Below are 13,459 nucleotides of genomic sequence, written 5' to 3'. Positions count from 1 at the left end.
TTTTTAAAAAATATTTTACTCTTCAGATTATTTTAATGGTTTGTCCACTATTTATGATAGTTCAATATACATGCTTACTCTTCATTAGGGTTATGGAAGTATATTCAGAGTTACAGAAACACATATTGCCATCCTTTCGTTATTCGAATACAAATAAATATAAACAGGGGTTTCTATGTATCTTACTCTGTAAGATACAGTTACTTGAAACAATAATTAGAAACGATTGCTTGAACTCAGTCTTATTATTTAGCATTTGACCTGAAAAAACAAGAGCATATATCTAGGTCAGGTAAAGAAAAGTGATCTGTGATACTATCAAACACATTTAATAATCGATCAGCAAACTCAATTGTTTCAAGGTTAGTCTAATAGTCCTATTCTTATCTGATGCCACCTGCTGGGCAGTATTTAAATTAGCTCTATTTTACATTTTTCATCTCATTCTAAACTAGTTTTTCAAGGCGATTTAAGAGCTAAGCCTTTATACTTGATCATACACAGAACACGTCTTCATTAATTGTCATCTCGTATTTACAAGGCAAAGGACATAGATATACGCTTCATTATATACAGTTGCTTTTATTTCACGCTGTAAAACGATTCTTCTTGTCCTAATTTCTAGCATCGTGTTGCTCTATCAAGTCTCGTCCTAGTTCCGTTCATGGTTTTCTCATATGTATTTCTTTTGGGTTTTTTTCCCGCTGTATCGCGAAGAGCGTATTCATTATGGTGCATAAATAAACTCTTTATTGCAATTCTTATTACTGTATATATATATATGCGCGTATGTCCACTTGTATTTATTTTATTTTTTTGGTACACTCACAATTTGTATGGAAACGGCTGAAAACTTTCGTGTAGTTATAAATCCGCGTGAGACACAAACATGGCATGGCCAGATGAGTTAAGGTGCTTGACTCGTAATCTGAGGGTCGCGGGTTCAATCTCCGTCGCATCAAACATGCTCGCCCTTTCAGCCCGGGGGGCGTTATAATGTCACGGTCAATCCCACTATTCATTGGTAAGAGAGTAGCTCAAGAGTTGGCGGTGGGTGCTGATGACTAGCTGCCTTCCCTCTAGTCTTGCACTGCAAAATTAGGGATGGCAAGCGCAGATAGCCCTCGTGTAGCTTTGCGCGAAATTCAAAACAAACCAAATCTTAATGGTGACGTCCCACTTTGGCTCTACATTATGCAATGTGGATTACCTGAGTTATCCCTTGACATTAAAAAAACAGCGTCTTATAAAATATTAAATTTGTTATCAGAGCATCATGAATGTCATACATACACGAGCGCATTATGCGTAATATTATTCTACCAATTCTGCATGCAAGAAATATCGTCACCAACTAATATAAAAAAAATACATTTTCAGTGGCTCAGTTTTACCAATACCTTGTGATCTTATTAGATGTAAAGATGTTTGTGAGGTATAGTGTATGTATTGATGGTACGTCATAAATAGACGTAGCTTATAAAATTCGATCTGCTACCTGTTCCTAAACAACAAAGGTTATCGAAAATTGCATTGGATGCAATTTATGTAGCATTTATAATTTTATTCTAAATCATATATTATGTTTTATAATCATATCGTATATTTGGGAATTTTGCGCAAAGCTACACAAGGACTATCTGCGCTAACCGTCTCTAATTTAGTAGTGTAAGACTAGAGGGAAGGCAGCTAGTCATCACCACCCACCGTCAACTCTGGGGTTAATCTTTAACAATGAAGGGCGGGATTGACCGTCAGATTATAACGCCCACATTATAAAGGGCGATCATGTTTGATGTATAGGGATTCGAATCCGCGACCCTCAGATCACAAGTCAAGTGCTTTAACCACCTTGCCATGCGGGGCCTCTGTCATATGTAAGCTCGGTTTTTTCAGCTGTAGCAATAAATGAAAGTCTGTTGAAAACATACCACAGTATATAGGTTTTGATAATATTTTGCTGTCGTAGGCTCCAATCGTGGAGTCGAAGGCCAGGTGAGATGTAAAAGCTATTTTTGAAAAGGTATTTTTTTCGTAACGCTGAAACATTTACACGTTATGAGTCTTAAACCTCGATAAAGTAATGTAGTAATACATCTAAAACAATATTTTTTTTATTATACTTCTTCAAAACATTTCTCATGATGGTCGAGTCTTGTTGACAAGATTCTAAAATGTCTGAAGCTGGCTAGACATTTGAGCAGTTGCATTTGAATATTTCTGGAATTGTTGCTGAAACAAATACACTCACTCATATATATATATATTTCCACAAAGCCAAAGTTATCTCTGTAGGATACATAAAACATAATCTACGTTCGTACCCTTATTAAAGCATAATATACAATGAACTATTCACCAGAACAAAATCAGGAATGTAACATTTAGTAAAGTTACAGGTTACACTGTTACAGGTGGATATATCTAAGGAAACACTATCTTTATTATTTCAGTTGGTAACACACATATATTTTTACTGCAACTAAAAAAAACCCATTATTTACCTTAAAGAAGCGACATCTTTACTTTTACACTTAACAAACCATAATTTACATTGCTGCACGTCACTAAAGTTAATATGAATTCTAAACTAGGAAAACAAAATTCATATAGTTCAACTTAGTATGACCAAATTAGCATTGTTACAATCTTTGAAACAACTAATATGCAGTCTACATTGTTACAGTTAATAAAACATTGTCATAATTAATAAAACAGTTTACGTTGTTACAGTTAAAACACAGGCTACATTGTTACACTTAATAAAACACTCCACGCTGCTATAGTTAGAACACAGTTGACTCTGTTGCATGCGCTTTGTAAATTAGTCTGCAATGTTACTGTTAAAATATACAGTTTACGTTGTGACCCACATGTCATTAAAACAGTCTGTATTCTGTGTTGTTACGGTCAATAAACAACAATCTGACTCAATCAATCTCCAAGACACCCTGAAAAGTACCGCGTGAGTTTTTCACTGTAGAGCTTTTGAGTGACTGAGAGAGGTTTAGGTAATTTTGACGAATATGAAAGCAAGTAAAATTATCTTAAATTTTGCGTGCTGACTGTGTTTATGGGTGAAAAAACACATCCAGGCTGAGGTTAGGTGAGAAGGGTAACGACCTTATCCTACTACTTAGGGTGCTTGAACCTTCAGTGTGGAAACTGGGTGGGTGGTGAACACGCCCACAGACATATTTTCGAAACTTCTTGCCTTATGAAATATAGCCTTGTAATGCTTACGAATGGTTATACCTTTCTTAGCATAAATGTATAGTTCTGGTTAATAGCATGGAAATATTTACCACCAATCTATTTCTCATAATTTGTGATTTTGTGCGTGGTGGGGGTAGGCGAACTGGTGAGAGGAATGTAATTAATTATGTGACACTCAGTGGTGGGATTGAATTTAATATCAAATGGTCAGTGCTACAAGGTAGTGATCGTAAGACTATTGAACAGATCCAGCGAGGTGCAGTGAACCATTTACAAATACAAGAACGTTCGCCACGATCACGAACTCCCACCTGGCGATTAAATATTTTAAACTTATATTTGAATAAAGATTTCCATAATTTCGTATTCGTGTGTTGACGTAGGAGCGTCACACTTTTAATAAAAATAGTTGCAGTAAAAATAGTAACTTTATTGTAATAGTACTTTAAATTCAGTATTTCTAGAGAAATCACAGACCCTGAAATCTGTAACGCCACTTGTTTTAGGCCTACCCTAATTTGTATACTGTCAATAAATAAACTTACACTGTTATTCTACGACATGTTAAACTTTTTTTTTTGAAATCTTTGATAACTTTTAATATGCTGCTGCACAAAATGCCTATTAAAATATATTTATATTTGCCTTTTGCTTATATCCATTGAAATGAAGTGCTTAAACATGCGCATTTCAAAACAGACAACCGAGTATCGCAGAGTCTGTAGACCACATATATGGTAATTGCGAAGATACTCAATAGGCATAATACAAATACCCGAGCTAAAAATCAACAGTGACAGAGAGTTTTACTGTAAAAGATGATGGTCACTCACTTTCATTTGTTTCTCTACCAAACAAGCCCCAGAACAAAGCAATAAACCATCGTTAAGATATCAAAATTAAAAGTGATCAACCCACCAAACTGTTAATATTACTTCTTCTTGTTTCAATGGAAATAAATCTACAACTGCTTTATCACTAAAGTAAGTTTAAACCTAAAACAATGGGCCCGCATCGCCAGGCGTGTTAAGGCGTTCGACTAGTAATCCGAGGGTCGCGGGTTCGAATCCCGGTCGCACTAAACATGCTCGCCCTTTCAGCCGTGAGGGCGTTATAATGTGACGGTCAATCCCCGTATTCGTGGTAAAAGAGTAGTCCAAGAGTGATAACTAGCTGCCTTCCCTCTAGTCTTACACTGCTAAATTAGGGACGGCTAGCGCAGATAACCCTCGAGTAGCTTTGTACGCAATTCACAAACAAACAAACCTAAATCCACTCTGTGTTTCTGGGTACTATCATCGCTTAGTCGTAATAAGTGACAGTAATTAATAAATATAGTCATTCTTGTGTAAATGATGTTATCATAACTCACTAAAATTAGCTTTTTTTACAGAAATATGATGTTGCTTTTAAAAGCTTGAGTTTAGGGTAAAACAGGAATTACTAGCCAATAATAGATTAATATTAAATGACTGTAAGATGTAGAATACTCAAATGCTTTGAACACACACTATACTATGAGTTCTTTAGGGAATCAACACCTACATTATGTATAATGGACTCGATGCCAAAGCGGATTAATGATCTTCTGAAAAATAAAGGCGGTCATATCATGTATTAATTTGCTAGTAATTTTTGGATTCTCAGAAATAAAACTAAAAAAAAAAAATTGAAAAAATCGTAATTTTCCGTCTTGTTACAATTAATTTGCACAAGGGTGTAGATCATCCTTACATGAGTTCATTATTGAAATTTTACTGGAGTTGTAAATTATATATTCTTGACTGTTGATATGAAGTTTGTTTATCGTAATATCACGACCATTTCAGAGTAATAATCCACGTAATGTTACAAGAGTGTAGAACTTGCGTATAAGGAAAATCAAATTGGGTTAAAATATGTCTTGATCAGTACAGACTATTACAGATTCTCGTTACAAGGTCGATCGAATTGACCGATTTCGTAACCATTCTGTATTCCAGTAGTTTATCGTGTAACATCAAATTTTAATATTGAAAGTCGTTTAGGGATAATATAAGCTTAGCTTTATTATCCCTAAATTTTGTTTGCATTCGTTTTGCATTGCCATTCCAACATCATGTTCATTTGCAAAATGTTTTTTTTATTACTTCTTATAATAATAGATTGGCATAAAGACTTCTTCAGTCTGCTAATAGTTAGGAATTTTAGTTCAAGGTATAGTTTGAGTTTGAAATATGCCAAAAAAAGACAAACATTTCCGGTTCATAAATGACACCTAAGTACAACTTCAAATAATAGTATCATTAACTGGGGAAAAACGGAGATATCCCAAAGAAATTCGACACTGAAAATCGAAAGAGGTGAAATGAAATGTCGTTATTTATCATTTTAATTATATATTTGAATTTTACATTTTATCACATATTCATATGTTTCACGTCTCTTTTCGTGAAAATGTATGTTCTATAAACCCTGAGAAAACAGTGCTACAGTTTTATTTTTGTATTTGATGTTTTGATAAGCACTTTAGATTTGGAAATAGTTTTCGTATTACTGTAAAATAACTTTAGAAACAATACTAGAACACTGATAAATTCGCAGTGGGAAGGTTGTGGACATGCTATCGCTCAAATGTTCTATAAACTAGACAGTCTGGAAAGTGAAATATGTCATGTTATGATCACCATCTGCATGATGTGACCGGTAAAATAGGGACCGTAAGTTCGCTTATTAATAATGATCATTCGATATAAGATAGGCCTGGCACGTGTATGAACATGTGTGTGCCTGTATATATCTATATAGGAGATGTACTGTTGAACTTGACGATAACCGAAGAAGGTCGAAACGTTGTTCGCTCCTCTACATAAAAATTTTATATATATTTTACTCTACAAGTTGGTTTTCTCATCATCGCTGATTGTTATACATGTTTCTTTGTGACATTGTCACGCGGCATTCGATTTACTGTTCAGTTAGTGACACAATATTATTTATATTAATATATATATATATCTGCAGTTAACTTTGGTGGTTTGGCCTACAACATTTTTCTTTCTTTCATTTAATTGTATACTAATTGTTACAAACCAACAATATATGCTGTCTCTTCGCGCGTCGATTTATAAGCATTAAGGCGAGGTTCTCGAAAGTTCAGTTGGCAATAATACTGGCAATTACTCGTATTTTACATACGCACATCGTACGTTACTGATTTTTACGCTCGAGAATCTTCTACACATTTAGAGAACAGGCAGGACTTTCGCAATAAATACTTAACAATACAAGTTACATGGATTTCTAAATATATGTTAAACTGAAACAAACATGGACATTAGAATAAAGATATAATAATAGTAAACCCGTTACAACCACCTACGTCTCACGAGTTTATTTAGTAAAACTCTAACCTTTCTCACTTTGAATTTGACGGTACTTATACGTGTTCAAAGTATCAGTGTGTCGTAAGTGACTCTGATTCACTAACTACATTCAGAAAACTGATTTCTAGTTTCTTCTGTTGGTTATTTCGTAATCGAACAATAGCAATAAAATCTCGTTTCTATAATTTTAGGTTAGGGGCGCTCAACTCGTAATCTGAGGGTTGCGAGTTCGAGTTCCCGTCACACCAAACATGCTCGCCCTTCCAGCTATGGGAGCGTGATAACATGACAGTCAATCGCACTATTCGTTGATAAAAGAGTAGCCCAAGAGTCGGCGGTGAGTGGTGATGACTAGTTGCCTCCCCTCAAGTCTTACACTGAAAATTAGAGACGGCTAGCGCAGATAGCCCTCGTGTAGCTTTGCGCGAAATTCAAAAACAAATACTCCCAACATGCTCGCCCTTTCACCGTGGAAGTGTTATAAAGTGGCGGTCAATCCCACTATTCGTTGGTAAAGGAGTATCCCAAGAGTTGGCGGACAGTGATGATGATTAGCTGCCTTCTCTCGAGTCTTACAATGTTAAATTAGGCAAGGCTAGTGCAAATAGCCCTGGTGTAGCTTTGCGCGGAATTAAAAAACAAACAAACAAATATATCCTTTAATTTTTAACTTCTTTATTAAGTGCCCGTCGCTTCTAATTTTAAAAATGTGAGCGTTCACGCATAGTTAGCTTCATAGTGAGCTTAAATCAGACTTAAGTAAATCCGGTCTAAGCCATGCAGTAACTTAGCTATACCCCTTTAACCTGAATAGTATAATTTCGCCAATGACATTATCTGCCGTTTCACGAGGTTGTTGTTTCGTATCTAACCTTACGCAGCATGTAAATTACTTGATGACTGCCACTCTGAGAAGTAGTGCTTCCATATTGCAATTCATCATACGATCATTCATGTAGTTTTGGTTCTATCAGAAGAGGTCCTTTGTTTGTTTTCCAGCTTCATAATTATGTCCTCTCAGAGAGTGTGTTTTCTTATAGCAAAGCCACGTCGGGCTATCTACCGAGCCTACCGAGAGGAATCGAACCCCTGTTTTTAGCGTTGTAAACCCGTAGACTTGTCGCTGTACCAGCGGGGGACCCTCTCAGAGAAACATACTATTTTACTATTGTCTTCTTTCTTTTTCTTCCAAACACTTTTTAACTGACTGCTATTCCTTTATTTCTTTGAGGATTGACTTAAAACTTGGCAGGGTTTAACCTTGATCCGATACCCCAGATACCTTTTTTATTTTTTAATTTGGGTTTGTTTGTTTTTTACATATTCTATTAGGTCAAAAGTAAAACACCCCCCCCCCCAAATGCATAATTTGAACTCCTGTCCGGTCATATTTACAGCAATCAAAATTTATATAGGTACAAATATAAGTTGCCCTGCCCCCAACACTATGGGATACAAAAGTCTGATGTGTTTATTTTATGTTTCTTAGGAGAGGGGTCAGATCTTACAAAAAGAACATAATTTTGTGGCTTGCGTCAATTACTCGGCCATATTTTGACCATTTCTTATGGGATTTGGTCATTTTATGGGGACCAAAAGGTTGAATAAACCTTTTAACGTGTTTTGACTAATTTCTGTTCCTGTTCCCATCAATTTACACGAACTTTAATACTAATATACTTGTCCATGTTTTACTAATTAGAGAGGAGTTAAAAATCCACGAAAAGTATAATTTTGTTTTACTATTATTGAGCTATGATTCGTCCAATTTTCATAGAATTCGATACAAGTTTTTATAAGTCTCAAACAGAGATGTAGACAGTTTCGATTTATCTGTGTTTCTCATTATCTTTCTGGTGTCAATATCGGCCAGACCCGGCAAGGCTAGGTGGTTAAGCCACTCGACACGTAATCTGAAGGTTACGGGTTCGAATCCCCGTTAGACTAAACATGTTCGCCTTTTCACCCTTGGAAGCGTTATAATGCGTCGGCCAATCCCTATTCGTTGGTAAAATAGTAGCCCAAGAGTTAGTGGCGGGTGGTGATGACTAGCTGCTTTCCCTCTAGTCTTACACTACTAGCGCAGATAGTCATGTGTAGCTTTGCGCGAAATTCAAAATAAACCAAATCAAAATTGGCCATGTTGGGATCTCGAGGCGGGGACATGTTGTTTGGCCTCTTTATTCATATAGTATTGCAAGGCGTTATCAAAGAAACATTCAGTTTTGTGATATACAATACCACGACTTGCATTTGTTTTACTGGTGCCTCTATTGATAAAATACTTGTTTTTGCTTGCCTTAACACCTAGTGTTGTCTCTTACAGTTAACGGCGACAGTTCACCATACTTGTCCAGTGTACTAGACCCTTAATTCGTTTAATGTTACGGTGACTGGTCGCTGTTTTTGTTTTTTATGAGTGTTGGAGTATCAATCTTATTAACACAGTCTGGACCCTTATCTGGCCTTGTAGCGCAAAACTTTTTATTTAAGTTTTCACTTTTATACCAAAAAAATTAATGCTACAGTACTTACTAATTTAACGAGTTTAGACTTAAAATGGCTTTAAGTAATCCAACATTAATCAGTTTTTGCCATCAGATGTAAGAGTAACATTGCTGAAGACTACATTTGACTACGTCAAAATAGACGTTGAGATGGTTGTTTGTCCAGAGGTTGGACTGATGTCACGTGGAAAATTAGTCTGGTATTTTTCCAACACTTTAGAAGAGACTGAGACAGATACAAAGATTGATTTAGTCTGGAGATATTGAGTGAGTTTGATAACCAGTTAATTAGTAAGCAGCAAATTAATAGGTCAGTTTGTCTGGTGACGTCACTCAGTTCAGTCGAATAAAATTTGGTTTGTAACAAACGAGAGAGTTTGTAACTGAGTGGAAGTTTATTTCAGACGTTGTTTGTTTGCAATGTTAGAAATGCTGTTATTTATGTAAACTTACGGATCTCGTACAATTTGTACTTTATCATTAAATGTATTACACTTTGTATCCTTTGTGTTACTGAATAATTCGAAAGAATCTTCATCAATAGAGACCTGTGTAATAATGTACAAACACTGAAAAACGTAGAGCTCACATTTCGTTGTCTTACTATGGTTAAAACCATGGCTTAGTACATTTCAGTTTGTCGTATTGAAACCTGGGTCAACGTCATCACACACTTCTGTGTACTTTATATTTTAGACAAATGAAAATCACAATCTCGGAGTATGCACTAAAACTCTGAGTTTAGATTTTTTATGATACCTTCTTTTGATTCTATAAATAACATTAGCATTTACTCTATAAGTATGAACATAAAAAAAACACGAACTGCTGTCTTTAATGTATGTTGTTAATGTTCCAGAAAGTTGTCTAAGCACCGCATGGCCAAGTGGTTAGGGAGCTCGACTCGTCATATTAGGGTCACGGGTTCAAATCCCCGTCACGTCAAACATGCTCGCCTTTTCAGCCGTGGGGGTGTTATAACGTGACGGTCAATCCCCCTATTCGTTGGTAAAAGAGTAGCCCAAGAGTTGGCGGTGGGTGGTGATGTTTAGCTGCCTTCCATTTAGTCCTACACTACTAAATTAGGGACGGCTAGCGCAGATAACTCTCGGATAGCTTTGCGCAAAATTCAAAACATAAAGTGTCTCTACTTATTTCTCATACTGACTTAATAGAATGCAAATTTCGTGAGTTCCAAGTGGGTGAAATATTTTATTAATAAGTGGAGAGTAGGCCTACTATTATTTATCCCCATTCTTCATATGTAGAACTCGCTGTCCCTGAAAGAGTTCTGTCTCAATAGTAAATAAAACCAAAAGTAACAAATCGCTTTATTTCTTGCTTTTGAAGTTCGCATCTCATGCTGTGTTGTAACCTATATTTGCATAATTCTCATGGTCATTCCGTTTGCTTACTGACGTCACAATAGTACGAATTGCAACGTCAGGTGTCCTTTATGTGACGTCAGTTTAGTGTCAACTGAATTACTGACAGCAAACTACTGTATGATAGTGCGAATAGTTTAAACAGGTGACTCTTTCATAGGCCCGGTATGGCCAAGTGTGTTAAGGCGTTCGACTCGTAATCCGAGGGTCGCATGTTGGAATCCCGGTCGCATGAAACATGCTCGCCCTTTCAGCCGTGGGGGCGTTATATGTGACCGTGAATCCCACTATTCGTTGGTAAAAGAGTAGCCCAAGAGTTGGCGGTGGGTGGTGATGACTAGCTGCATTCCCTCTAGTCTTACACTGCTAAATTACGGATGGCTAGCACAGATAGCCCTCGAGTAGCTTTGTGCGAAATTCAAAAACAAACAAACAAACAAACCTTAGGCCCCCTTTTGAGAAAAATTAACAGTGTTCAGACAAGTCATTTTCAAAACTTCTTTTTGGTGGCAATCAAATTCCAACAAAATCTGTTCAAATCCCTGTTTGTGAATAACCAAGGCAGAAAATGTGCTAAAAATAACGAGACTACACCTTCATCACTTCGCTAATTAGTTTGATAAATACGAACAGTTACGAAGAGTAACTGTTACACAGCTTCTTTGTCTAAAAATGCCCGAATGGCCAGGTGGTTAAGGCACTGGATTCATAATCCGAGGGTGATGAGTCTGAATCCTCGTCGCACCAAATACGCTCGCCCTTTTAGCCGTGGGGGCGTTATAATTCGACAGTATATCCCACTATTCGTTGGTAAAAGAGTAGTCCAAGAGTTAGGGGTGAGTGGTGGTGACTAGCTGCCTTTCCTCCAGTCTTACACTGCTGAATTAGGGACGGCTAGCGCAGATAACCCTCGTAGAGCATTGCGCAAAATTGAAAACACAAACAGCTAAAAAATATTATATTTTTCTTAAATGTGAAATCCCATACGTATACAAAAGCAAACCAAAAGTTCTGTTAAATTTCACGGTGTTATTCTTTTTCAGCTAATACAAAAATAAGATTAAAAAACGGTGTTTTTTGTTTTTAGAATACCTTAAACTGTATTCTTATAAGTTGCTTGCTACTTATTTTCCAGGCTCTCAACATTCTTGGAACAGTAATGCCCTCTTTTTGGTCGAATTGGCATGAGAATGTAATTCTGTGGCTCAGATTAACCGAAAGTTTAATCGTCCCTCTGCTCTTTTATCTAACGGACCCCCCTCAACGTGCAGCTTTGAGACGTGCGTTCCAACGAAGACGTGGCAAGTTCACAGATTTTGGAGGTACGTTTCGAAATGGTGGTATAGTCTTTAAATGTATATTAGTGTATTTCTGTCTCTCACTAAAATTATCTGGCTTACAGTTGAAACTACCTTTAAACCAAAAAAATAAGTAAAACTAAGTATTAATTTACAACTTATTGGTCTAACTTTGATAATTAATTGCTATATTATAGTTTACGTATAACTTTACGTATTCAACAATGCTGCCACTCCATGTTTGTTTAAAGTGTGGTATTTTGTTTTTTAATTTCGCGCAAACTACACGAGGGCCACCTGCGCTAGCCATCCCAAATTTAGTAGTGTAAGACTAGAAGGAAGGCAGCTAGTCATCACAATCCACCGCCAACTCTAAAGCTACTCTTTTATCAATGAATAATGAGATTGACTGTAACATTATAACGACCCCACGCCTGAAAGGGGCGAGCATGTTTGGTGTGAAAGGGGTATAATATGAACATTTATACACAAGATATGTTCCTGAAGTGTATAAATAATTACTTTTGTACATATGAATAGTAAATGATAGGTCAGTGCTAGAAATGGGAGGAAAGACTGCCGATAATCGGGTAATATAAGACCAATAAAATAATCATTACATTTTGATCAGAGAAAAAAAAAACGCTTTAGGGTTAGGGATTTTTGTTTTACCTTACGACTTGGAACATTATTAGAAACAAGTGTGCAGGAATGCGTGACGGTTGTCTTTGGGAAGAAATTCAAATCTGTGTGACACAAACGGTCAATTATTAAACTATTTGTGGCTCGATATGGCCAGGTGGGTTGAGGCGTGCGATTCATAATCTGAGGGTTGCGGGTTCGCATCCCCATCGTACCAAACATGCTCGCCTTTTCAGCCGTGGGGGCGTTATAATGTGACGATCAATCAAGCGGTGGGTGGTGATGACTAGCTGCATTTACCTTTATTCTTACACTTCTAAATTAGGGAAGGCTAGGGCAGATACACCTCGTGTTGCTTTGCGCGAAATTCAAAAACAAACAAAGAGTTAAACTATTTCCTTATAAGGTCTTCTAATGATACCAGTTCTCTTTCGCAATTTGGTCACCTAGTATATATTATACATAAAAAAAGAAATGTACAAAATTAATTATCACCACTAAAACAAACAGTCACTCAAACACGGCACTTAACTTTTGTAAGGATTAATTAAAAAACAATTAATAGTTAATTATGTATATGCTTATTTATCCTATTATTTTTCTCTTTCGTGTTTTTTTTATTTTTATTTTCTTCCCCTAACGGCTAAATACATATAACTTATTTAATTTAGTTGTGTAGTTAATAAGAAAACTTAATTTTTATAACTATTTAATTCATTTTTTCTTTCTTTTTTTTTAATTTCGCGCAAAGCTACATGATTGCTATCTGGGCTAGCCGTCCCTAATTTAGTAGTGTAAGACTAGAGGGAAGGCAGATAGTTATCACCACCCACCGCTAACTCATGAGCTACTCTTTTACCAACGAATAGTGGGATTGATCCTGACAATATAACGCTCCCACGGCTGAAAGGGCGAATTTAGTTCTTCAAGGAGGTCCCAGGATTTCTACAATATGACCAGATATGTCCAGGTGGTTAAAGCACTCGACTTGTAATCCGAGGGTCGCGGGTTCGAATCTCTGTCACAACCAAGATGCTCGCCTATTC

The sequence above is a fragment of the Tachypleus tridentatus genome, chromosome 6 (genome assembly GCF_004210375.1).
Source record: "Tachypleus tridentatus isolate NWPU-2018 chromosome 6, ASM421037v1, whole genome shotgun sequence".
Lineage (NCBI taxonomy): Eukaryota > Metazoa > Arthropoda > Merostomata > Xiphosura > Limulidae > Tachypleus > Tachypleus tridentatus.
The sequence above is the reverse complement of the archived record's forward strand: the minus strand, read 5'-3'. Positions refer to the sequence as shown.